At 39.9% G+C, this 23770-nt stretch overlaps 1 protein-coding gene across 1 annotated transcript in view; it reads right to left on the bottom strand.

Annotated features, from left to right (window-relative positions):
- Positions 1-23770, bottom strand: part of TAF3 (TATA-box binding protein associated factor 3) — a 113502-nt gene that overhangs the window by 28155 nt on the left and 61577 nt on the right. The window lies entirely within an intron of this gene.

Here is a 23770-nt window from a genome sequence, read left to right as displayed (position 1 = left end):
TCCCTACATAAACCACCATCTTCACACCCACATGTGACACTATGGTGGGAGAGAGAAAGGAGAAAATTCACTTGAGATCTCCCAACAAATCCACAGTAGATTTAAAAAGAGAACCTCTGATCTCCACAACCACAGCCAAGCACTTTATCCTCTTGGATACACTTCCTCACTTTCAAAATGGAATTATCTGAGCAGGAAAAAGGATTCTTAGTCCTGAATAAGAATGTCTACACAGGCATTAATGTGACACATTTGTATTTGCAGTAATTACATCATTACACTTCTGCTGGTTAACATTCCTACACAGACAACCTCATTTCACTTTACCCCAAGTTTCTCTTTACCTACCTGCAAAAACTCAAGACATTTTGTCTTGTAAGGTTTCTGAGGAAAGATATCCTGTGCCCCAAGATTCTCACATGAAATATGTAGCAAAAAACATTTATGAGGACAGTGGTTAAAACCCAATTTCTTAATGAGCAAGTGGATTTAACGAAGAAAGCACCAAGAAACTTGAAACATTCCACTAAACGCTATTTACAACTCAGTAAGACAGCATTTTTCTGAAATATCTATTTTCAAGGAGTTTATTTTCAGGTTTTCTGCGCTGGTGTTTCTCTACTGTAATGTGTCAATGCTCTGATTTAGGAGAGTTGAGTCAAGAGCCCTGGGCTGCAGCACAAATCTTGCCAGCATCACAAATTAAGTAAAATGAGCTAGCAAGTCTGGCTTTCACCAGGGCCCAGAGGATTTACAGCAGCCAGCCCAGAGAGGAGACTTTGCCTGAGGATAAAGTCTTAGCCTTCCGTGAAAAACAGAAATGTTAGGGAGTTAGGTTTTGCCTGGCTGGGCACTGACATTAAATTTTTTAAACTGCAAAGTTAGAGTATAACTGAGAAATCACTGTGGACTGAGCCTGCACCTGCTATGGGGAAAAAAATCTGCTTCCCCCATCATGGAAGTAATTTCAATCTCTGTTTAAGCTGCTGCAGAAATCAGCTGCCTTCACCCACTCAGAATGTTTTGGGGATGAAGAATCAGCATTCATCAGATGTCACACAGGACTGGTTGCTACTGAGCAATTCCCTCCCAACCCCATTCCACCTACTTCAGCATTGAGAGTTTTTCATTTAAAAGTAGGAGACAAAATTTAAAACAAACATCATATTTTAAAACTGAGATTTAGAGAAATCTTTTGCCTCAGCCACAAGATGAAAAGTATAGCCAAATTAAAATATTAGGAAAGATAGGGTTTGATGATACAGACTTTAGAGATAGGAACATTAACCATTTTAATGCAAGAAACATGGGGATAAAAAGAGTCAGTAAAGTGGAAAATAAACTACTGCAACAGTAAAAAATTTACATTTACTAGAAAAATCAGAATATATATTTGCTGAAGATTTTTGCCCAGTGTCCATTTAAACAGCCCCCCTCTTAAACTGTATCTCAGGGAAAGACGCTGCAATATTTCATATTTTTATAACTCCTTCCCATCCCAAGGTGCTTCTCATGTTTTACCTACTTAGGATTGCAGAATACCAGCAGCTGCTGGATCAAAGGCAAAAAAACAATTTCAGAGGAGCTTTGGAGAACAGGGACCGGAGTTCTGTACAATAAAAAAAGAGCAATGCTTATTTTTTTTTAAATAAGGCCAAGTAAAGTTTGCAGCGGGCCCACGAAGTTTCTGTGATCTTGTGTGGAGGTGCCAGGGAAGGGCAGAAAGGTTAAAGTGCAGTTTGTAGAGGTGAGACAAGAAATCGGGGTGTCTTGGCTCCAGCTTTCATGCACATTCCTGCAAGCCACAAAGACAACTTAGTAAGGAAGCAGAAGCATTACCATCCCTTTTATATGGACTTGGATTCCCCAAAACATCTGGAAAAAATTGCCTGGGTCAGTCCTGAACAATCCAGGGACTAAGGAAGTTCATGAGCACTTAACTCCTGACACACATTCACCACTTTTCAGACATGCTCAGATGACAATCTGGAATCCTATCATGGTCAAATGAAATCCAAATTTCTCTTGGAACAAGGCCACAGTCTGATCCTTAGCAAGGACTGGTTTTCTGCCAGGCAGTGCCTTTCAAACCTGAGCCACCACAGCTGTGGCAGAAAACAATGAAGCACTTTTTTTTCTTTTTTTTCTTGTGACAGTGGAGGGGGGTAGTTAATTAGAGAAAGTGAAATTTCTATCTTGAGTTCAAGACCTACGTCTCTTTTTCCTCCCAAAGGATTAACACCAGAGCAAGAACTAAATATGGAAAAACTTCAGCTTTTAAGTGTTTGCTGCCTGACTTGGTGATGAGCATTTACAACCACGCAGCCACTTCCTCACCTTTGTCCATCCCATTTGCCACCTGGCACTTCTGGACGCACCATCCTTTGTGCACAGGATTGCTTTTTAACTCTCTTTACTGCCATTTCTCCCTATCTCTGGCCACCTTAATAATGATCCAGCCCGAGTTAGCATCTATAGGTCAAATGGATATCACCTCAGCCATCTGCCCTCATAACTCTCCCCTGTAATGAAAGGAGACTGGAGCTGTTTGGGAGGTTTCTCAAGATAACAGATACATTTTTTTTTTGGTCGTTAGAGAAGTCAGTGCTGGATCAATATTAATGCTCACATTACTAAAGCTATAGAGAGCAATTGTTTATTATGTCAGCAGGCCCCCTGTGCAGAGCCTGGGTTACAGGAGGGATGAGTTCAGCCATCGCAGCACTGAATTTGTCCATCACTGAAATAAAACAAGCTGAGAGCTGTCAGCATGCTGACCATGAGAAATCTGGTTGGAAAGGCAGCATTTCTTACCGGAGAAAGAGCTGGCTGTGCCAGGGAAGTGATGGAATCACTGTTCCTGGAACTGTTCAAAAACCATGTGGATGTGTCACTTGGGGACATGGATATAGTGGGGACTTGGCAGTGCTGGGTTAATGGACTTGATGATCTGAGAGGGCTTTTGCAACCTAAATGATTCAATGGGTAACAATATCACCTGTGGCTATGTCAGAAGGCAAATTAACTTTCATGAAAGGATGATCTGGAAGTTAAGGGAGGAAAGAATCCACTTGTCTATTGACACAGGTCTGCAGGGTGATTTGGGGCAAGTCACTCCACATCCTGCTACCTTCCCATCTGACAATGATGATTCCATTTCACAGGGGTGCTGTAAAAGCTGAACTTGATAAATATCATCAGAACCCCAAATGCAAACCATGGGGATCTGTCACCACTTCAAATGCTGGAAAATTTCTTAAGCTCAATAATTCAGGCAAGAAACTGAAACTCCTGCACCTTTTTTAAGGAAAAACCACTAAAGAAGCTCAAACTCTACTTGGTACATCATGTTCCTGTGGCACAGCAGGGACCCCAGATCTAAGGGCTATTGAATATATACCTTCTTAATTTGGCCACAGCTCAGTTCCAGGACAGCAGTAGTCAACACTTCAGTAATTAATTTCCAGGTTTACAAAAACTGAGGGACTATTTGTCCCTGAAACTGACACAAGGATATAATGGAACAGAAATTCTGCCTTTTTGCAGAAAAACAAGTGCAATCACCTGTACCACATTATCATGCTCACCTGGCTGCCTTGTCAGAGGAGGCAGCACAATGGGTGAGATAAAAGTGAAGGCAGGAAAAATAGATGCAAACTTCATCTGATTGAGTAGAAATGCACTTATGTATGGGCATTCTTCAAACAATAAAATCTATCACATCAATAAAATTAAAATTGTCATCATCTTAGTCGTCACCAGACTTTTTACTTGGTAACATCAGTGAGAAAACATAAGCACTGACAGCTAGATGTGTGTCCTAGAGAACATGGCACAGACTGGGACAGACAAAAATCTCTGCTCAGCTCCTGACCCTGCCAAAAACTTACCCTGTCTGTTGGCTGGCATTTAATTTAAGTAAAGTTCCAGTCTCTCTTCTGAAAACTGGATTAACATTTTGCTCTGTCACAGGGTGGTGACAGGATAAAACCATCTGGGTAAGACATGTAGATTTAAGAATAAATGAGTATTTCTTATGTACAAGATGAAGCAGAGTCAGACATGCTGGCCTAAAGCTGGACGCCACTTGCTGAAGAAACAGTAACTTGGTTTTAGTAACAGCAGCTCTTACTTCCTATGCTACATCTAATGTATTAATTGCATAAAGCTCTGGGAGGTAACAGTTCCTGTGGAAGCCAACTCTTGTTATTATAATAATGTAAGATTTAGGCATTTGGCATTTGATACTAACTGCAGTATGCCAGATAAACAGGATCAGCTATCAGAGTAAACCCATTATGGATACAATTCTCAAAAAGCAGATGTTTCCATGCAAGTCATACATGCCTATTTTCAACTACTGAATTTCTTCCATAATAATTTTCTTTTTAAAAAGAACTTGAACACTTTTTTTCCTAAGAGAATGCAAAATGACCAAATAAGATCTATCAGTAGATCACAGAATTCTTTCACACATAGTTCTGTTCAGATCAGCTCTCTACTCCTTTGCACTTCATGGTACCAGGTACCTGAGAATGGGAGCTGGGAAGCATCAGGGCTTTTAAGGAAAATTAGGATTTTGGCAAGGAAGTGATCTGGCAGTGCCTGCACTAAAATTTCCAATCCATCTTTGTTTCCATGCATATCCTCCTTAGGACCACATGGATATCAAGGCTGATGGTTTCTTACAGCCAGCTCAGCCTCTCAAATGCAAGGAAGGAAGGGAATGTTCCACCCAACATATGAAACATTTTAGTGAGAAAAAAAAAAAATAGAAAAAAAACTTCCTGCAGACTTCCAGAATAATTTTCCTATTGTCTAGTTAAAGCATGAGATGAAGCCAAAGATAAGTTTTTGGAAATTTTAAGTCATTAAGTCAAGAGCTTACATCCCTATCATATCCTAATAAGCAGTAGCTTTTGATTTCTGTTAAAACTGAAGCCTTTTTCTTGTGCCATGATATGTTTTATCTCTTTAACTTGTAATAACAATGGCATTTTCCCAAAACAAACAGAAAGTGTGCTTGTAGTCCATAAAGGAAATTAATGGAAGAGGGACAAAATTCAATCCTGATATCCTACAGGCCAATATCCTGATACCTTAATGCAAAATGAACACACTGAGATACCTGTGACATGTGGGGCTTAGAGCACTGGATTTCATATAGATACTTGTGTATATGTTACATATATACATATATATATATATATATATTTATAAATGTATATATAATTTTTCTGCTGTATGAACACAACTGATCACTGTTGTGACCTGTTTACCAAACCCTGACATTTCCCAGTTGATACTTTCTATGTGAAGAGAGCTGGGAAGAGAGCACCACCAAGGAATTCATCTTCCATGATGATCTCATGTCTCACATTTTTCCACTGGCAGTGTCAGCAAGTTCAGTGCAGTGCTTTCTCAGTATGTTATCAAATGTAAAACCCACCAATACTTAAAAAAAAGAAAAAAAAGAAAAAAAAAAAAGACAAAAAGAAAAAAAAAAGAAGCGCTTTCAGGTATGGGAAGTGATTTTGCATGTAAGGAAAACGTGAAATGTGCTTGAAGTTAAACATCTCTACTTGTTAATCACACTGGAAAATGTTACCCCAAATGGCTGGGTGGCGCCTTCAGTTCTTACTATTACCCAGCACTGAACTTTGAGGTGTTCAGCAGGACCCAGACTCGGTGTATTAATTTATCAATCACTCCAGAAGCCCTTATTAACCTGTCCAAGAAGCAACAAGAGTTCTACAAAACAGCCCTCCATCCCTAATGACATAATACATCCAACCATCTGGAAATATGGATGACTGCAATGATCTGGTTCTGGAATCAAAAATTTCCAGGTTGATTCAGTTACCTCTCCATCCTGTTCATCTTGGTATGAAATCATTGGAGATGAACTACTGAGCACCAGTATGAGAAGAGAGTATTGATAGTTTGCTACAAACAAACCATAATTCCTAAACCTGTAGTTCTACATTTAAATGGAAACTGTCCCATCCTTTCTTTTGCCCTGGTTCAAGCATTTGTGCAGGAGAATGAGGAACTAATCGAGGCTAAAATAAGAAAGATTACCTGCTAGTTTGGGCTAGAAGTGACCTAATGGGATAACTCAAATGGAAATATATCTGAGGGTGGAAGAAAAAGGAAAACCAAAGATAAAGTATTTTTATGCCCAGCTGGCAAAGTGAAAAACCCACTTCAAGATAACACAAGCTTAAGGGAGTGGGGAAAAAGAGAGCTGTGAGGAGCATCACTCTGAGCATAAGATCTTGGCTTAGGATATAATGTGAGATTTTGGCTTCCACTGCTACTTTGGGATATCAGATGCAACGAGAATAACACCTCTAAGCAGTTACTAGTGGCTGCCCTCATTCTAATATTTTAAAAAATATGGAATTTTATGAAGCCAAATTACGCAGGGTTCTTAAAATGACACATCCAGTTCCCTGCTGAAGACAGAATTGGCAGATTGTTATCTGTTACACCCACAATCTCTCTCTGACCTGGCAAAATATTACTCCAGAATTTGTGCTGCTACAGTAAGCAAAAACATGTTTCTGTCTAAATACAACAAGGGAGACTTTATTTTTGCTTTGACTTTTAAGCAGTGGCTCAACATTTTCTGTAGCTCATGCACACACACAAACACACAGCAGTGCTGGGCTAATGGGTCTGGAGAGTACAAACAACCCCAGAAGCATCTTTAGGAAGTGATGGAATGAGAAATGTGTGAGATCCAGCCAGCTCCCTGTCAGCAGGGCAGCCTTGGCTCAGTCACTTTGGTGTTGCTCTGAATTATTTGGGATTGAGTCTCTCCCCTGAACTGTGCAGAGTGTAATGTGAAAACCACTGCAGTTAGATCAAAACATAGAGCCAGGGACAGAAAACCTCTACAACAAAATTTGGCTTAGTCTCCATGCTTTTTATTTCACTTTTTACTCCCTCTGGGGTGTATGATCCTTAAAAGATGCAAGAACTTGTCCCAAAGTATGTGGGCAGGAAAAGAGGTTTTCTCATTAAAGGAACATTTTGACTTGTAAAAAATAAAATTATTAGCAAAGACAAGGTAATTAGGCAATGACAGTTCATAGAGTACAACCAATCAATAACAGAGTACATTAGCAAGACTGACAGAGGTGTGAAGCTGATACTTTATAAATGGCTCTATACTGACCTGTAAAAATGCAGCGTTTCCCTAACATTCGGCACAATAAAAAAACTAAAATGCTATATAAGCAAGCCAACCTGAAATGACACCTAGTATTATAAATGGCCTAATCTATATGTTAATACTGTTGTATCACATAACTGCAGCAAGACTAAGATAACAATATGACTTCGGGGTTTCTATGGCTACATCCTGGGCTAACGTGCCTGAAAGGGCTTGCTGCTGACACCACACAAGCTTTCTGAGTGCTTCTCTTTGGTTATTTATGATATGATTTATGATAACGACAACATCTCCTATTTTCTCCCCTCGTCAGATACAATAAATTGCCATCGTTAATCACCGTTCTTGCTTCAGCTATGATTACAATAGTATAATAGGGCCTAGCTATGGTAATACTGTGTATTAAGGTGTTTTTTCCCCCCCTTTAAAGAAATATGCATAAGTAGATCTTTGTAGCCAATGTCAGTACCTGTAGTATTTTAATAATCTCCCCAGGAGTATTCCTGGATGAGAATTTCTGTTACAACTGAGATTCAGCACTATTCCTCTTGTAAAGATCAAATTTACCATCTAAAGACTCAAAATCCACATAGTATTATCTGTATCTAATAATTCTCAAATATAATATGAGGGGTTTATATGTATTTTTCTTGAGAAAAGGAAAGCAGGCCATCAGTCTTTTCACTTTGCACCTCTGTATCTAATCTTCCCGGCTGAGCTTTCCAAACCAGCTTTTCAAGTATCACAAATCTTAATAAAAACAAAAACATTGAACCTATATAAACATCTGGAAGGATTTTTACAGTGCTTTTCCTTTTCTATACTATGGTCTTGTATAAGAAAATATACTGTTCTACCTTCAATAAAATCCTAGGCTGAAAATCCCTAGGCTTTTACAAATATTTTAGGAAGCAACTATTTGTACCTCCTGGCAAAGGAACAGACTAAGTATTTATTGCACTAGGGTACCTGTATTTCTTCCATATTAATAATTTTTTACCTGGCATTTCAGAATTTTACTCCTTCATGGATTTGCAGCCTGTATGTATATTTGGGTACTTGGATTTGGCAGTGAGAAAATACTGTGATTATTTAATGTCTTATTTTGCAACTGAGCTAAAGAACTCCAGAAACAGAAAGGCATAACCGTCCCATAGATACCACATATTTCTTTCACTATATTACTTCAGATCCCATTCTTTCTCCCAGAAGTTCAAAATTTAACCCCAAAAAGGTTGGGGTGTTTTGTGTAATGCACCTGTGAGAGCAGAAATGTGGTTTAAGGCCCAAGCCTTAAAGTTTGAACTGAAGAGTCACAATCTCATCCTCGAGAGTCCCAGAGACAGCAAGAAGCAGACATGATGGCATGATGGGCTATTTTAGATTATACAAACAAGCATATTTGTATTTATATTGCTGCTAAAAATAGCTAGGGTGTTCTTCAGCCCAGAGTGACCCAACTCGTTACTGGTTTTGTGGCAAGGGTAGAGGAGATGGGAGGGAAGATCATGGCAATTCTGATCAGTGGTCTCCTATTAAATGATGAGCTCATCTCCAAGTTCACAGGATAAACACAGACACTGCCAGGTGGGGCACAAAATCCACATGGAGAGAGAATTCCTCTGGCACCAAGGTCTGTGATCAGGTACAATGACCTGTGTCTGCCTTTGACTTGCTTTACTCCCTCAGAAGTAGACCTGGGCTATTTTGGGTCCTAATCTCTTATTCACATGAGGAACCTTCTGCAAAAATCATTCTGCAAAAATGCAGAAGGAAGTCTTGGCTCAACTCAGCTTCAAGACCATCATCACTCTGGCTATGCAGGACAAAGATGCAATCCTGCTGTCTTAAAAAAAGCTCTGAGTGTTTAAATCACCTTCAAATAACTTTTTAGTTCAACAACTCATTTGGCCATTAATTGCCTTTCCTCTCCTCCTCCTCTTGTGCATCACTTGCAATTGCAAGGGCATGTTTGAATCCCAATGATAAGCTGCTCAGGGCAAGAACCGTATCTGTGTTTTCCAAAGTGCTTTGGTTACTTCTGGCACTAAAAGAAAAACAAACAGAGCATGTACTTAAGAGATTCTTCCACTCATCTTTTTGTCTTCGTTGGGTAAGAAAGGGAAATTCAGTATTTTCTCAACAATTCAAAAATATTTTCTAAAAAAGAGAAAGACTGGGATAGGGAGAAATTTATTTTCAATAGATGAATTGAGAGATATAAAAAAAGCTAGCCAGGTCCTGTACTCTAGAATAAATTGGAAAAGCTCTGTCTACCCTGTTAGGTGAAATCCTAATCTGTGGTATTGATCCGTAGTGGCACAAGTTAAGAGATGTCACAGAAATTTAATTAAAAATAAATAAATAAAAAGGCTCTGCAATTGGCTGCAAAACTCTCACTAATGTAAATGGAATTACTTAAGAGTGAAAAAAGGGCACATGTTCACCTCCTCCCTTAATAAATGTATACACACCATACCTAGAAGTGTTTACCAAATATTCCAGCTGTTGGGAATGGGTTGAGAGTATTTCTGATGCTGGGAATCCATTTCTTTAATGATGCCAGGAGCAAATATGAATGTTTTTGCCATGTGGAGCAGTGAATTTATACTCACAGTTGCTAACTCAGAAACACAAATGCAATGACAGCTTCCAACTCTGTCTAAATAGGATCCAAAGCCTTCAGGAAGATGTGCTGACCACACTTATCCTGGGACTTCAGTGCTCTGAACTGGCACCGGTGTGTCCTGGTACATCCCCCTCCTCCTTTGCTGGGATGAATTCTGAGCCACAACACGAATCCCATAACAAATACAATCTTCTTGATCTAGCAGAGGAGGAAATCACTGATGATAAGGTTTTAATAAAGCTTGACAAGGCTCAAAATTAAATTTGCTGGGAAGGGTTCACCCCCGAAACAGATACTTTCAGGCGGTCTTCACGAAAGAAGCCACGGAGACTTAAAGAGAGGAAAATGTTTACTTAAAGAGTTTTTTTTCTTACAGCTACAAATCCAATTAGTGACTCTCTTTGTCTTCCAGCCTCTCTGCTTTATTCTGTACGGGAGCACATGTGTGTCCAGGCTCTCCCTGTAACCCTGCCCTGCAAAAGGTGCCCATGGGCAGAGAGAAAGCTAATCAGGGCAGTGTGATCACCTAGCCAGCAGCGCTTCCCCGGCGACACTCCACAGCCATTTGAAACCAGATCGGGCGGCCTGACGCCACGGAGGGTTCAAAATGCTGCTGTCAGCACCACGGGGAAAAAAGTGCTCTGAGAGCATGGGGTGGCTGTGCTGAGCAATAATTCTGTGGGCAGCTTCCCACTCCAGCAAGGAGCCCGATTCAGGAGGCCGTAGGAAAATTTAAACCACATCCAATTTAAAACCTCTGGGTTTTTTCCGGTGACCTTATAATTTTTCAGGGACAACTGCTAAAATCTATTGCTTCTTTCTGTAGGATCTCATGGATCACAGCAACATCTTCAAATAAATCTCACTTTCAAGGGAGCTCAGGGGCTGAAAACACAGCACAGGAGTCAGTTACATGCTCTCACTGTACAAGAGCTTTTTTGGGAAGATCCTGTGGGCTTTTACAAGGCCACAGCCACAAAACAATCCTGCTCTTCTGAGGTTGCTGCAAGGCTTTGTAGGACAATTAAGCTAAGCAAAAAGCAGTGAAAATAATAATGAAAAAATAAAGGGGAGATTCAGAGATATCAGAGTCCTGCATTTGCAAAAGTAGAGGTGGGCATGGGTGTGAAATGACTGTGATACACTTCTCGTGGTGTCACTTGCAAAGAACACACAGTAAGATACTCCTTCACAAGAGTATGTAGTGATAGAACAAGGGGGAAAAGCTTCAAACTGACAGAAAGCAGGTTTGGATTAGATATTGGGCAGAAAGTGTTGTGAGGTTGGGGTGGCTCTAGCACAGTTTGTCCAGGGAAGTTGATGCCCCATCCCTGGAAGTGTCCAAGGCCAGGCTGGATGGGGCTTGGAGCAAACTGAGATAGCAGAAGGTGTCCCTGCCCATGGGACAGGGAGTGGTAGACAATGAGCTTTAGGGTCCCTTCCAACCCAAATAATTCCCTGATTCTATGACTTTTGTGCAAGCATTAAGCAAGTTTTAGAATATTGCCTCTGTTTAAAAACATTCCAACTTTTTTTTTAAGATAAAAACTCACAGTTCTGACAAGGACCTCAAGGCCCACATTTGTGTATTGCACAAAATTCAGCTCAAAATTCTAAATGCTGCTCTTTAGATTCAACTCCCTCTTTATGCTGCAGCCTTCATTTGGATGCAAGGGCTGCCCCTATGCTCCCAATGACCTTGGCAAAATTCTTAAAACAAAACAAAAACAAAACAGAAAAAAAACCACTAAAAAACCTTCAGGACCTCAGGCTCTAAAGCTATTTTAGAATTAGCTTTGAATAATTGTCCCACAATAGGAGTTTTCTTGATTAATTGCTTAAGATAAGGCCTCCTTTTCCTTGCTGGCCTCCAGTGACTCCCTCAACTTCCCATAATCACTTTTGTCTCAGTCTCCTGTTCACTGGGAACAGCTAAGAGAAAAATCAGAGATACACCAACTCCATTACCTGAGGATTAGCCAGGAGATAACCCTATGTATTCCATTACTGACCATTATTTGAGTAATTATTCAATCAAGTTTAGGCCATGTGAAAGATGCACTAATTGTTTTGCAGAGCTTGCCCAAGCTGTTTATCTAAGGGATGCAACTTGTGTCCTTTAACAAAACAAAAATGATGTGCTGATTGCAAAGGAAAATGAGAAGTGGCTTTGTATTGAACTCTGTATCCTAATTAGGCTTAACCAGCAGTTAAGGATCTATTTTGATCAAGTTTCCGCACGAGCTGGATTGGTTGCATACTTGATTACAGAAATTCTGCAGGATATTGCTTTTCCATCTGAATTATTTAAAAAATGGTACATGGCCATTATTTTTCTAGCAGTTTATGAGATAAGCATCCTGAATATAGGGAAAGCAGGGATAGTGGAGAAACAAACAAGCCAGTAACCAGCAGGCTTAATTTAAACAAGAAACTTGTGCACACATCAGTACTAGATTCAGAGGGCTCGATACTCTGATTTAAACTGAATTAATGCCTTTTAGCTAAGTAATATTTTTCTTGGACACACAGAAGGAATGAAAAAAATCCAACAAAAACAAATTTAGTGAAGGAATTGGCTTCAGTAGGCAGTTTTACGTAACATTAACTTTCCACTCAGACATAAAAAAATATAAAACCCCTTCATTTCAGAGTTGTCAGATTCCCATGTAACCTTCCTGTTTCATGGACCTCAGGCTGGTTCACTACCAGGTGACTCCCTGCTGAGAGGGAACTGCAATTCCCAGGGACACCAGCTGATGATCCACAAAGACCCCAAAGAAGGCTCAGACTGAAGACAACTTCTTCATCTCGAGGTACAAAACTTCCCTTACTCGTGAAAAGCTGCAAAAGCATTTGCAGCTGACGCAGTTCATCTGTAACTTTATTTGCTCTGCTGCTTGTTGCTGCTCTCTTTCTAACCCCTGTTCCATAAACTCCAGCCTTTACCACCTCTGTCTTTGTGAGTTTTGGAGGGTGGAGGGGAGATTTATCTTCAGGAGTGAGCACAAACTGTTGGTATTCTTGGGATTGAGGCAGAACGAAGCGCGCTCAGCCGTGGCAATGGAGCTCCTTCCAAGCCAGGATTAAAGCCAGCGGTGGGGAAGCTCGAGTTTTAATGGATAAATTGTTGCAGAATACGCTCAGCCAAACATCTCTGCTGATGAAGAGGACTCGGAATTGGGTGGGGAGGGGATTATCATCCTGCTGTGCCATGTCATTTTTGAGAACACCTCCCTCTTAATTTAGTTACGTGCCAAACAGTGAGCAGCAGTTTGACCCAAATCCTATTAGCAACAACAATCTGTCATTCCCTCCTCTCCCCAAAATGGAATATGCTCTGGGATGCGTTACAGAGAAATAAATTGAAATGAGGGAGGTTTTCCCCATTAATTTCTCCCACTTCCCATTTCAAGCTGTAAATTCACGGGAGAGGGACCTGAATCAGATTTGTAAAGCAGGGTCTTCACCCACACTGCTCGATAAATCCGGAACACAAAAATACTGAAGTTTTTCTTTCACACTTTTTTTTTTTTCTTTTTGTTCTGATTTTCTCTTTTCTTTCATCCTTGTATTTTTCTCTTTTCTGTGTCTTCATTGCAGGTGGCTCTGCCCATGGCAGGGGGTTGGAACTAGACAATCTTTAAGATACTTTCCAACCCAAACCATTCCAGGATTCTGTGATTTTTCAATTCATTAACTGATCCTTCCAAAACCCAGAAAATCACAGATTTTCTGCATTACAGAATTTTTCTGCTTTTTCCTCTCCCTCACTCTGAGCTTTCCTGAGCTTTCTCTTTGTCTAGCATTTAGCAGGAAGATAAAAACTAGAAGAAGGAAGAACACATTTGCTTTTTGCATCACTCAGGATTTTTTCATGAAGGAAACTGATGGCCAAAGGCCAGACTGAAGCAAAAGATAAAGGACAAAACACTCAAAAAACCCATGAAACATGGAACTATAAGAAACAGTAAGAAGAGGAAGAAGAGGTAAAGAGGAGTTATACTAAAGAAACATTTCCAGACCAAAATAAGGAAGATGGGACAAGCAGATATGTTGTGGACACATGCTAAAAGTGGTTGTGGGACAAGCCAGAATGTAAATGGGCAGCAATTGTTTGTTGTTTGTTTTTTTCTATCACATCATGCTAAATGTTGCAAGTTTTGGTCCTCAGGGTCTTGTTTAAGCAGAATCTCTTCCCTCCTGAGTTTTTCCATCTCACACCTGCCACTGTAGCTATTGGGGCTTCATTTCTTGTGCACATCCAGAAAAATATAAGAAATGCTTTAGCATACTCCTAGATAAAAACTGCTCAGATATGACATAGCTCAGCAATTATTAAAAAGTAGAAGACTTATTCAGATCTCTGACTTTAGAGTAAGGCAGAAGATTCTTTTTCCAGCTGGGGTAGGAGATATATTTATTTCTCTTGAATGACATCTCTCACTCAGCAGAGCTCATTCCTCAATTCACCTTCTAAATCTTTTTCTTTTCGAGCTGGACTTTGATGATCATTATGGGTTCCCTCCAACTCAGAATATTCTATGACACAATGATTATTTTTACACCATATTATTCCCTAATAAAGTGGGAAATGGCAAACCCTTTCCTCTCTCCCTCGCACCAAAAACTGTCACTATTCCCAGTGGCAATAAAGACAGCAGAACTTCAGATAATGCTAGAAATCTCTCTCAAATATGGAATATCACTGAAATGTACAAAAAAAGACCTGCCACCCCTCCTTCTGCAGGCAGCTAAAGAGACTTTAATAAGGAATTTCAAATCCAGTTCAGATCTGAATTTGTTTCAAACTTTAAATAAGACTCTGGCAGACATCAGATTCTTCTTGTATTTTGGAGCCTTGCCCCCTCTTCCACCATTTCTGGGCTAGAGAAATATACCCAAAAGGTTGGTGTGCTCTGTCTACACCCAGGAATTCATGAAGTTCAACTAAAATGACCTCCAGAACCCTGGGAAAAATTAGTAAGGAAAATGAAGCATTAGATATTTTAACACGGTAACAATTTGCTTCCTTTTGCCACAATCTGCTACCACAGGATAAATATCCTACAAAAATTTGAGATTTACTAAGATTTCCTGCTTAAATCTAAGATTTTACTTATCTGAACAGAAAGCTGTTTAAAAACCCTAGATGCCTTACAGGGAGAAAGAAATATAACCATAAAAAGCAAAAACAAGGACACTGTCTTAATCCTTTAAATAAAAAGGGTGTGTTGTCAGGACTTGTATCTGTGCCTTCTGCAAATGAAAAAGGGAAAAAAAAAGTCAGTGATGGTCAAAAGCATAAGGAACTGGGAGGAGAAAAGACAAGTTACAATTTTAGTCAGGATACCTGAGAAACTGAAAAGATACTATTTCCATTTTCAATACGCTACAGCACCTTGAGAGAATATTACCCTTGACATACACCAGACATGCTGAATGACAGAGTGGCCAAAAATATCATTTATCATAAGCAATATGATTAACAAGCTCTCTGACTGCTCCAGAATAGCAGGTATTTAGGGACACAAGATGTCCAATTCAGAATAAAAGTCTAACTTCATTCTTACTCAGGAGTAAGATTTTTACCAAGCCACTGTTTGGGGAATTTTTTATTACCAGGACCAGATATTTCAGGACAACTTGCTCAGGGCATGGCCACATATTTTTACAGGCTCTTCATCCACAGATGGGAAGGAATCTGCACAGACAATAAAAATCATTGAATCATAGATTGGTTTGGGTTGGAAGGGACCTTGAAGATTATCTTGTCAAATCTCTCTGCCATGGGCAGGGACACATTTCACTACACCATGGGTCTCATCTACAGAGGGAAAAACAAGCGGGGCTCAGATATGACAAACTATTGATGTGTGGTCATTGTCACATAAAATAATGATGGCAGAGATGAAAATTCAAAGTCTAGAATGAGTTTGGAAATAAAATTCTGAACCTACCAGCTCACCTATTTCTTTAGGGAAGGTGTAATCTGGCTAATCAGATATTTTGAAAATGGTCAGAGGAGGAAAGATTCCTTATCTTTCACCGCCTGGATTAGGGGAGATGCCTTGTTCATCTGCATTATGATCCTGCATCTCTCCTTAGGAGAGGGATGCTCCTCCTGCCACTGAAACTGTTGGCTTCTCCTGGCAGAAAGAGTAGTTTAATTCCTTGTAATGCACTTACAACTGACTTGGGAATGACCACCACTTTACAGCTGATGCCCATCCAGAAAAGGTATATTTTTTTTATTTCAAAATAAATCACAAAAGGACTGCAAGATTTTAACTTTTGGTTTTTTCACCACATCCTTCTCGTCTCCATCCCTGCTTAGTGCAGATTAGGACAGGGAGAGGGATGAATTATCTCTGGAGAACTATAAAAGATAGAATTGATTTTTGGTAAGAACTCCAAGGAAGTTCTTAATACCTCCTTATCTTGGTGAGTAATACAGCAATGTTCCTCCGCTGAGTGAGCGCCTATCCTCAGAGTTATCCTTGCCAGCGTTATCTCTACAGAAAAGCAGCTTTGAAGGACAGAAAATAATACATGTTCCCCATTGGTTGCAAAGGAGTTGTGTCAAAACTTGCAATACAGAGTTTAGGTTCTACACCAGGTATTTCCATAACTTAGGGAGCTCAACAAGTTCACTGCTTTGATGCCAGCATGAGGCAGAGATAAGATTTTCCCATCTCGCATTGTGGAATTTAGTAAGTGGGAAGCACTTCAGAGCACCTGCACAAACCTAATGATGTGACATTTCCCAAACTCACTGTCTTGCATGTTAATATTTTTATTGCAGTGCAAATTTGTGAAGCTCCTTTAAATAAATTTTAAAAATCCAACATATTGAAGTATTTCTTGAAGAAAGGCAGCAAATAGTAGATTTATAAGAGGAAGCAATTTCCTCTTAGACTCGTAAGGAGAGAGGGAAAAAACAGTCTTAGTTTTGGATGCACAAACTATTTGCCAGGACAGAGGCTCATGTACTACTGCTTTTTTCCTGACCAAAACAATTTGTCTGAGAAAAGATCCTACCTCCTCTTACAAACTAACTGATTCTGGCTGCAAAATTAACAACACAAATATTAGACTGTTCCACTCCTGATAATTTTGGGTACTCCCCTACAACTTCTGAGCTTTTAGGTCAAATGGTTGATTTTATGAGAAACAGAAGCCTTTGATTTAAAAGTTCCTGTTTCTAAGAGAGATGAGAATGGATTAAATGTGCATGGATCTCTGCACGTCACCCCTCGTGAGTTTGGGGTTATGCTTCGGTATAATAATTTCCTTTTTATTTTCAGCCCTTGACAATTAGCAAGGAGAACACATATAGAAAGTGTCTTGCAGCTCCTCTAAAAACAATCCTCTACTGCAGCTGAACAGCCTCTCCTGAGAGAAAGAGGAACTTTTTGGTCATCTACCGAAGCCAGTAATTCTGTTCTTCAGACTCCCAGGATTTCTGCTATCTGATGGAATATTTAAGCGGAGACTTCATTCCCCCGGTGGAGCACTGACGGCTCAGCCACTCCACTCCAGTGTTCAATGAGCTCTTGTGTTCTATTACAGAATAAATGTGATTTTCTGCCCAGCTGGAAAATGATACTTCTTCCTAGTGCAGAGATTTGTACCCCACTCTAACCCGTCTAAATAGGTCACAGTCACATTTTCACAATACTACCAATATATCCCTTCAGAAAATGCAAAAGCTTGGTGCACCCAGGGCAAAGACTATCTAATGTTGAGTACTGCAGACTCTCTCCTTAGCAAAGAAAAATAAATCAAACTAAAGAACGTGTTACATCTCTCTATAAACCCTCTGCTTGACTCAGAGGGTTGCAGGAGCCCTCCCATATCTCTCTGTCTCATCAGCTTTCCTATTTCAAGCAGATTTGAAGGCCCTGCTCTGCCAGTGACCAGCTCGGCAGTGCTTGACAAGACACAGCTCCGTGCCTGACTCCCACCCTCTATCAAATGGGGATTATTGATATTTTCCCCAAGTGCCTTGAGCTCTCTGAGTGTACCAAGAAGCCTTATTTATTCATTTGCCTGCTCCAAATAAAACAAGTTTTGTCAATCCTACCAGCACTGCTCAACATGGTGCAAGTCTCCTAAAAATATGGAGTCTGAGGTCTAGTGAGATGACTTGAGAAAGCAAGAAGTGTGATTTGTTGTTTAATTTCTTCTTCAGCTGCCTCCTGTGCATGCTTTGCTTTTCAGCATGCAGGCTGTTTCACCAGCCAAATGACAGTAGGATATAATGATCTTAAAGGTCTTTTCCAACCTTAGCAACTCTATGATTCTATAAAGTAATTAAGCACTAGATAACGTGCCCTTCAAAATCACATGTTGTTTTCAGCCACTGTGGTATAACCCTGGAGTAAGCTCAAAAATAGCCAGGAGAGTTAAGCCCTGCATGTGGATAGACTGAAACTTCAGTGTCAAAATACATTTGAGGTAAAATGAATCAAAATGTGGAGAAAGGAGATGCTCAGAATTGATTTTTCCAACAAGGCATTTACAGGCACTCCAAACACAATCTCCACTTCAAACATAAAATAGTCATTGTGCTGATTTGTTACAGTACAACTTGCTAACGTATTTGATTCCACATTATCTGAAACTCTGAGTTATCCAAGGTCTCATCTTCTTAATGGAAAGGAATGTACAAAAGCAGAGCACTCACTTGAACACACAATATATTATCTATACAAATTGGGACTCATTCAACAGACAAACTTAAAAACCAAATTATGGTTGACTATCAATTTGATACTCCGAAGGAGAAAGCACCACTTAGAGCCTGATGCTTTATAAAGCCTTTTAACAACACATCTTGGCATTATAAAACATCAGACCTTGACCATGTCCTAGAACTTGCTAGAAGGCTCCCATGAGAAGAAAATTCTTGCTAGTTGACTGTTGGAGCTGAGACCTTACCAAATATTAAACAAATGCAATGCTGTGGGCTAAGATATCAATATTCAAAAAATGTTTCTTGGCAGAATACCCCACTGCTGTGCCAAAAGCAGATTCCTGCTGAAGCAACAGGCTGGGTATCCCAAAGTAAATCTTGGAAGCAAAAAACTCAGGAACCCTGCCTGAGACACTGATCCAGGAGACAGTGAATTTCAACTTTTATCTCTGCTTCACTACAGCTACCTCTAAACTAAGTCATCTGCAAAATAAATTCAGATCCTTGCCTCAGTTTCTCCACTTTTAGAGGCTGAAGAAGCTACTTGAGAATGGTGAATTCAAAGTCAAACACAGAAACATAACTTGCCAAATACACATACAGAAATGCAAATTGCTTTTCCATTCAAAGTCTGATGCTAGAGATGTCACTTTTTATTGTGATGTTTCTATGTGGTAATAAATAATATTCTCTACAGCACAGGGAATTTTTGCCTTCAGCACAGATATTTTTGAAATCATACTTTCAGCAGCATTTCATAGGACCTTTAAACTGACCTTAAAGATCAACCAGTTGCAATCCCCCTGCATGGCCAGGGACACCTTCCACTAGATCAGACTGCTCAAAGCCCTATCCAGCTTGGCCTTGAACATTTCCAGGGATGATGAGATCCACAACCTCCCTCAACAACCTGTGCCAGGGCCTGACCACCCTCAGAGTAAAGAACTTCTTCCTCATATCCAATCTAAATCTACGCTCCTGCAGCTTACGGGCATTCCCCCATGTCCTATCATTCCATGCCCCTGTGAAAAGTCCTCCTCCAGCCTTCTTGCAAGCCCCCTTTCTATACACTTTGTAATGCTTTTGAAAAAAGCCCAACAAACTTCAATAAATTAAGACTATCCCAACAATTTTCAGCAGAAATATTATTTTTTGTACTCAGAAAAAACCAACCTTCATTTGCCAATTCCTTTAATTAAAAATTATTAAAAACTCTAACTTGCAACCAGAATTCTGTAAAAAAATTGTAACCCCCACATCTCATTCTGCAGCTTTTCATCAGGGCATGAGCCAGACTTCAGCTGTATAGCACCAGACACACTATGAACAACACAGCACAGTACAGTTCACCAAATAAAAATTCAAGTCCACAGTGCAGTGACAGATACTTGGATGCTACTGGGCAGTTCATGTTATAAACAGAGGCATTTCTCTTGAAAGTTCAATAAGGTTGAAAGCCAAAACAGTGATACGGCATCAGGGATTTATCATCTAATAATAAAAGAGTGTTTGTTCCTCTGCATCTGCTTCGAACAAGTGGAGTCTCATGCTGAAAGAGCAGGTTCAGTAGGCATGCAGCTCTTCAATTGCACTCCTTATTGTATGCTTTATATTAAAGAAAGCAATTTAACTTTTGAGGACAAGAAAATTATCTCGAAACTGAAGTCCTGCCTAAGCTCAAGGCCAAGCTAGTAAAGAACATATGAAATTATTAAAAGGTCTTCAATTATTAAGATAGCTGGGACACTTGCAACAGCTGTAATTCAGGGTGGATACACATTTTAATTATATCCCCCAGTGTCAGCAGGTTATAGCTTTCTCTCTCTATCATGCTAAAATTTATCAGGCCTGGCCTGTCATAGACTTCAGGGAAAAAAAAGTTTAGGCCACATTGCTCACTCCTGCTCAAATCATGGGAAAGCAGAACAAAAGTTCTGCTGCCCCACTGGTGATGAAGCAGGGATAAAAACACTTGAGCACCCTCTCTTGATGATGCTTTGGAGATTTTTGAAAACTAGGTGTCACTGAATCCATTCATGTTATTCAATAAAGAATAAAATAATATGAGAATTTAAATGACTGTCAAAGCAATGTGAAACAGAGAGGCACCATCATCCAAGAATCCTAGAATGGTTTGGGTTGGAAGGGACATTAAAGATCATCTCATTCCAAGCCCTGCCATGGGCAGGGACACCTTGCACTGGACCAGGCTGCTCAGAGCCCCATCCAGCCTGGCCTTGGCTGAAGCTGTACTGTACCAGGTATACACGTAAATTAATTGGCCCCACTTCCATAAACAAACAAGGTTTCCTACATTAAAAAGTCAAGGTTTTGGGATCTTTGCCTCACTCCTTATCAAGTGTAAGTGAACACAACTGGACTCTGCAGAAATGATCTGGGGCAGCATTTTCCAGACTTCAAATTCCTACTCATGGACTTTGCTACAGTAGTAAACCCCTTCCCCACCCATACAAGCTTTGATGCAAGGTACAACTCTGGCCATGTACAGAAGAGACAATATGCTTGTGTACAGCTAAAATTAATTCTCTCTATATATATTTCTTCTAAACATTCAATAAATTTAAAGCAAAACCATCCCAAGACAGTGACAGGGATGTCTGCTAACTCTTGAAAGACTGGAGAAACTTTGACAGTGGATGGGCTCAAATGCTGATCTGCTGGTTTTCTATGTCCTGCCAGAACTGAAAAACCAATTGTGGCTCCTTCACATGACATACAATGATTACACTTTTACTATTCTTCTAAAATACTCCTCTGGACTGTAAAGTATAATGTTACTGTACATGTAAAGTAAAATATTAGAAGTGAGTAAAATTCAAGGAGACAAAAATCTCATATATGCACAAGTACCCACAAAACTACACCACGGATCAAAGTAGATATTAGGATGTAAATACCAAGCAAAACCAATATACTGTAGTTTTGTAGATCCAGATTTGCCAAATCAAACTCCAGCAATTCACTGCTCTGAGTGCAGAACTTCATGAACCATAATTTCCTGTTTGCAGAGTTAGGATAAATCAAATATTAATGATATGGTGCACTTGAAAAAATAAATTGTGATAGTAACACCATCATGCAATGACATGGGAGGATTCTATGTCCAGCCTCACCTGAACATTTTTGAGTTTAACAAGTGCAACCTCATATGTGTCAATGTTTAAAAGAAGGATGTAACATAACTGAATTTATGATGGTTTTATTAAAGAGGCATCTTGGAAACCCCAGCTAACAAAAGAACTCCGTTGAGGTAGATGCTGTCCAGACTTAACCTGAAAAGCCCTCAGTCAGAACAGTTTACAAATCAAATATGGAAGACATACCTAAGCTGAAGGACAGGAAATATTACTGTAATAATACTGATTTATGGAGGAACTGACCTACCTAAGGTCACAAAGCAAGTGTGACCCCATGTCCCAAATCCCAGTCCATTAACTGCAAACTGTTCTTTGTCTTCCTCCTGAGGTGAGGAGTTGGCACAGCAAGGAAAGCACAACTCCAACAGTCTGTGCAGGATCTCAAACAACTTTTTAAATGAGGTACATTATCCTTCATGGTGGATTAAAAAGGTTTATTCTCACACAATACTTAAGAACACAACTGTACTGTCCCTTCTACACCATCCGTGTGGAATGTAAAGAAATTTAGCATATACCATTGTCCTACCAGCCAACAGCAAAGTCTTTCTAGATAATATTCTATTAATTTGCAGGATATACTAGTGTACTAAGTACATTTTTAAAGTATTACATCACATAAGCTGTTAAAACACCCATTTCACAGGTGAACAAACTGATATTAAATGATACAAGAAACCTGTTTGCTGGATCAGCTGACGGCTTGACACAAATTCAAGGAGCTCTTGAAGTAAGATTCTATTCATAATAATAAACTTGCAAGATGTGCAGAGAAACCTGTTTAAAATTCATTTAACAGGTTCCACACAAAAGAAAACAGTCACTCCAAAGAGAGCTGCTCCAAGACCTTCAACTTACGCTGGCTGAAGCTGATGAAGAACAGCAAAACAGTCATTTCTAGGCTAGTGCAGAAGCAGCTGCCCCTTCAGTGGCTCTAAACTCTCCTGGGTACTGAGTAGAGTTTTTAAAAGTTTTAAATACAACATTTGTATTTAAAATACACAATTCAAAAATACTCTAGGTCAGTCCTAGGAATTTAGGTAGAGGTTTAGTTATGGTTTCACTGGGAAGTTCTATATATTTAAGCTGGTAGTGTAAATCATCATTATGGATGGTTAAACCATAAGTATCACAATGCCCTTTCAGCAGACAGAGTTGGAAAACACCCAGAGCCTAGGAGCTGACAGGTGTCCTTGTTCACTTATTTTTGTCTCCATCTCCCAGAAAGAAAGCAAAAATCTCCCATTTTGGGTTAGCACAGGATCAATTAAGAACCTATTTTAGTTGAGTGGAAGCCAAGCTTTTCTCCAGGGCTAGGGGCCTTGTATTCAGTGACCAGAGGAATTTCTCCCTTATGTGACTCTTCAGGAAAGTTTCCTTGTGTGCACACAGGAGCTGGAGAGGCTCAGTCAAACCTTAATTGTTAGGGCACATTTTTCTTTGAAATTATTTTAGGTACCTTTAAATTTTTAATTTAAAGAAGTAAAACCAAATAAAAGGTCAGCTCTTCAAACATGGCCCATGCTAAACAGAAGCATTTATAGGGTTACAACTAAGAAAACAAGTGCATTTATAAGGCTGCAAGAGAAAAGCAACTTGAGCTTCAGCTGGAGGTGAAAGGGGTGGGAGGGAAGGGAACATAAAGAAAGTTTCCAGCAGTTTTTGCCTGATCTGCGTATTTTGACTTCTGATTTTTCTGCCTATCAAACAGTCACACACACAGACTCAACAAGTAACTCCCAACAGGGCTTGAAACCTCTGCAGGAAAAAAGTCCTCAAAGTGCAGGCTCCTGTGTTAGAGCAGCTTGACTCAAAGATGCTGAGAGAGGGAGAAGGACAGACCACCAGGGTTAGGAACGCACAGCAATAATGCCTCAGCCTCCAGCTGCAGTTGGTCTGCAAGCCCCACAGCTCCTAAACCAGGAAAGCACCAGGATATCCTTCCTGTTACCTGGAATAAACCCCATTTCATCCAGGGCTATTACAGAACAAAACAAGGTAAAAAGTACAAAAGCAAATGCATTGTTCCTGTAAAATCCACAAGAAGGAGTTTTTCCCCCCCTTCTGTGCCTGCAGCCTGGCGCCAGGGAACAAAACCCAGGTCC

This window comes from Cyanistes caeruleus, chromosome 4 (assembly GCF_971803275.1).
Source record: "Cyanistes caeruleus chromosome 4, bCyaCae1.hap1.1, whole genome shotgun sequence".
Classification (NCBI taxonomy): Eukaryota; Metazoa; Chordata; class Aves; order Passeriformes; family Paridae; genus Cyanistes; species Cyanistes caeruleus.
This window is presented reverse-complemented; position numbering and strand designations above follow the sequence as displayed.